Source organism: Octodon degus, unplaced genomic scaffold (assembly GCF_000260255.1).
Source record: "Octodon degus isolate 3935 unplaced genomic scaffold, OctDeg1.0 scaffold00017, whole genome shotgun sequence".
Lineage (NCBI taxonomy): Eukaryota > Metazoa > Chordata > Mammalia > Rodentia > Octodontidae > Octodon > Octodon degus.
The window spans coordinates 17,237,527-17,242,111 of record NW_004524593.1 but is presented as its reverse complement, the minus strand read 5'-3'; positions in this window follow the sequence as shown (position 1 = coordinate 17,242,111).

The following is a 4,585-nucleotide window of genomic DNA, read 5'->3' as shown; positions in this document are numbered from 1 at the left end:
TGGTCTAATCACCTGCCCGGGGAGCGCGAGGACCCAAGCTCAACTGATTCCTAGTATCACATACCATGCTGGCATGGAACCCTGTGCGTAGTGGTGCACGGCTGTAACCCCAGCACTAAGGGAGGCTGAGACAGGAGGATTACTATGAGTCCAAACTGCATAGTGAGACCCTGTATCAAATGAATAAATTTTTAAAAAAAATTGGCAAGCAATAGAAGTAAAGGCACAAAAAGGCTTTATAAAAATGGTAGAAAAAAATTGCATGTTGATGAAAAACAACAGAGATCCAAAAAAAATCCTGGTATGGAGGAGAAGCTGGAGCTAATGCTCATCATAGGACATGTATCTATCTTTGGGTGAATGAGAGAACACAGTATGTAGATGTAGACATCAAATAAAGGTAAAGAAGATAGGTGCTGTGTCCAGTGCTTTTGGCTCTTGCTCTTAGAATCTCCTAACCTACTTCCAGTGGAAGTACACTGAGGATTTTGAGTATGATCCTAACAGGTTTTTACCATACATGAGCCCTGATACCCCCAAGGAGCAGTAATGGAGATGGCTTCCCATAAAATTGTCACTCCCCAAAGACAGACCTTGAGAGGGTAAAGGATTTGAAGGTTCACTGAGTCTTATCCAGCAGACTCAAACAAACACACATGAATTTTTAGTCTTATGAAGGGACCAGGGAGAGAGCTCCATGGCACCGTACCTGCCTGGCAAGTGCAAGGTCCTGAGTTCAATTCCTGGTGCCAAAACAAACAAGCAAGCAACAACAACAACAAAAGCAGACAACTTTTAGTCTTACGAGTTACTCATCAAAAGAGTTGTGAGTTGAGAGTGAAGAGAAACATGGCATCCATCATGGCAGGGAAGGGCAGGATGAGATCTACCTCCCAGGCCATGGTATAAGGCTGAGAAGAAAGAGAATAGCCTGAAATTGAGAGGAAGAAAGAGAACGAACGTCCTCAGGGGAGGCAACACTCATTTTGTACCAGAGACATTCAGAAAAGTGGGTGAGGATACAGGGGATTGATACATTTGGTAAGTAACACTAACTAATCTTATACTAGCAATACATAAAACCTGTCATGGTCATGAATCTATATGAATGTAATTTGAGAAACTTGTAATGGTTTAAATTTAAAAATTTGCACTAAGAGACACACTGCCGTTATTCCCCTGAGAACCTTCCCCATCTCTAACATGCTTATCCTATCATTTTTGCTACTTTCTGAAGCAGTTCTCGAAGTCCTCTTTCATGAGTGTCTTTTTCAGGGCTGCGGAGACATGCTAAATCAATTAAAAACTTTATGGCCTTTTCTGTGAAGTGGAAACATTACAACATATCTTCATTTATCTTGTCTACCAGATCTGCCACCATGCAACTTACGGCTCTTCCTCAAAGTCAAAATGACTATGAAAGATAAATGTTTTGAATAGATTCAGGAGGTGAAGGCAGCCGTGACAGCACAGCTAACGACACTGGTGAAAGAGAACTTCCAGAACTGTTTCAGAAAGTGACACAATGATGGGGTAAGTGTGTTTGGGGGAGAAAGGAATATTTTGAGGACAATAAGTGGCCATGTGTCTTTCTCTATAACACATTTTGGGTTCTTAAGTATTCACCATAATTTGATCATGCCTCATGTATTGAATTTTTATTATAAGTCAAGAAATCATCATATATAGAAAGATTTTAAAAGCTCTACATCCAAACCATCTCAATGTGCCCTGGGGGCGGGGCCAGTAGGGCAGGCCCAGGGATCGAACCTCCAGCCCCTGTGCCTGCTTGCAGGTGCTTTAATCTGCTGAGCTATTTGGCTAGTTTGTTTTCTTTCTTTCTTTCTTTCTTTCTTTCTTTCTTTCTTTCCTTCCTTCCTTCCTTCCTTCCTTCCTTCTTTCTTTCTTTCTTTCTTTCTTTCTTTCTTTCTTTCTTTCTTTCTTTCCTTTCTGTACCAGGGATCAAACTCAGGACCTTGTGCTTATCAGGCAAGCACTTATTCCACTGAGCTATCCCACTGGCCCTGTGGCTTAGATAAGAAATAATATAACTGTGGTTCGAGCTGTGGTTGCATTTTGTCAGAAAGTGCCTCAGACTGAGTTCGTTTGACGAACAGAAAAACAAACATAATAATTAAGGTTTTAACATTTGAAACAAAGTGTTATCCCAAGTGAAGGAATAAATATATCACTCCTAATAGAATTTGAAGATCAAATGCTTCTATGGGTCCTTCACATTATTTTAGCAGAACCATTAAGTATAGAGAATAGTATTTCTTCAAATCTTTCTCCGCTGATAAACACCCACTTATTCTCTCCTGGTGGATGAAAGTACACAGGTTTACTTACCATCACTTTATACCAATGTATGTAACGTGATATCTAAGACTGCTTCTACGATGTTGCTCAAAGCCCTTGAAGAGCTTTCTAAGATCTCTATTCTGTAACTTTAACATGGAAGAAAGTGAGCACTGGGGCTGGTGAGATGGCTCAGTGGTCTAAAGCACCTACTTAGAACAAGCTTAGCAAAGCAAAGGGACCACGGTTCAATCCCCCAGCACCACATGCCAGCCAGCCCCGCCCCCTGGTGGGCTGAGCTGGCCACACACACACACACACGCACACGCACACACAAAAAGAATATATGCAGTGTGTTATTTGTTGAAACTGTACTTCCGATTTGATTTGAAACTGTCTCATTGCTGTTTATCAATAAAAAAATTTAAAAAAAAAAAAGAAAGTGAGCACTACATCCTCCTCTGCATGACTTACTCTCATCATGGGGGTCACTGTTAACATTAGTGTGACGGTCATTTAATTATATCAATGAAATAAAAATACTTGTTTAACCTACAGCTGTGGTAGAGATTAATAACAGAAACATCAGTTTTAATTGCACTACGATTCCCCCTATTCTTTCTCAATAGAAATGACCTTTGTCGCATATGAACCATCATAATGACCCAGATGGTAATGAGACATCACCATGGCTTGGCAATTCTGGGTTGCATCTGGCTTGTGAACAGAGGCACAGACAAGATACTGTGGTGAAGACTTTCTAGACATTGTCATCCACATTCCTGTCTGCTACCTCCATTGAATGACAGATCATTGTCCTACTTGTTCATTCTCAACAGCTTGGACACCAGGGACAATAAGTTCTCTTCTTCCCTCTGCCACTTGAGTCATTAGAGAACATTACTCAAGGCCCAGCTGTCTAGTAATGCCTTGCCATAATTTGTGTTTATTCTAGTTTATGCACAGCCTCATTTCTTTACCTTGATCGCTACCAAACCTGGCCACTGACCTTTAAAGACAGAAGATTCCATGCTGTTTATAATAGCCAATAGATTTTCCCTAGTGAGGGGAAAATAAGCTCATTGCCATCATTATAGAAGTGAACGATGCTCCATTAGAGTCATTACTCAGTTAACTATTCAATTAGGGGTCTGTTGTCTTTCCAAGCTGATCTCTAGTCAGAGCCAACTTCCGGACAGGTGGCCACAATCTGCTTTCCATCATAGCCAGACAGCTGTGTTAGTGACCCATCATCTTGATTTATGGTTACACAGCGTGCAAGAGCTCTGGTGTGCAGTGGCACCTCCCTGAAGTCCAAGCGCTGGTACCAATTTCCTCTTACCATCTAAAACATAACCGTGTGGTAAGGGTACTCTGCACGCTGGGGACAGACAATAGCTATAACTTGGTGCCTATACGTTGGATTATTATGGGTGTTGCGCCTTCCCTTTTTTCCAGATTATGCAGGTGAACTCTTCAGGTAGACCTTATACCACACCAGGAAAACATCCCTACCCCAAGAAAACAACTCCCTAAGTTTCTTCCAAACCGGCCATTAACTGGTCCAAGATGTCAATTGCAAGAAGTATAAATTGGTAGCACAAGCCAACAGGTAATCAGTCCAGATCTGTCCTACCATTGCTTTGAAGTAATAATGTTTAGTTCAAGATAGAAATAGTCTCCAGTTCTCTGAGTTTTACTTCTTAGGAAAATTAAGAGTAAGAACATTGCAATCACTATAATGATCATAGAATATTAAAGAACATTTTATCAGTCACCTAGTTTCTTTTTAACTGGACATATCTGAGTCATACAAAATGATTAATCAATCCAAAAATCCAGTATAAAAAAGGAAAATAATTAGACCACTAAATAATTAATAAAAATCTTTTGACAGAAAGTGCTAGCGTATAGTGGAAATAGATCTAACAATATCAATATACAAATCGTAAATGGCCTAAAAATCTCAATTAGGAGGCAGAAGTTATCAGATTTAAATATAAAATGATTAAGATCTAATTATAATCAGTTTCTAAGAAACTCGACTTGAGTAAAAATATTAGAAAAAAGAAAAAGAAGGAGCTGGGCATGGTGGCATATACCTATAATCCCAGGACTCAAGAGGCTGAGGCAGGAGGATTACTGTGAGTTCGAGACCAGCCTGGGCTACGAAGTGAGCTCAAGGGCAGACTGAATTGTATAGTGAGATCTTGTCTCAAAAAAAAAAAAAAAAAAAACACAGACAACATGAAAAGAAGAGGGGGAAAAAAAGGTACACCTGATGTCA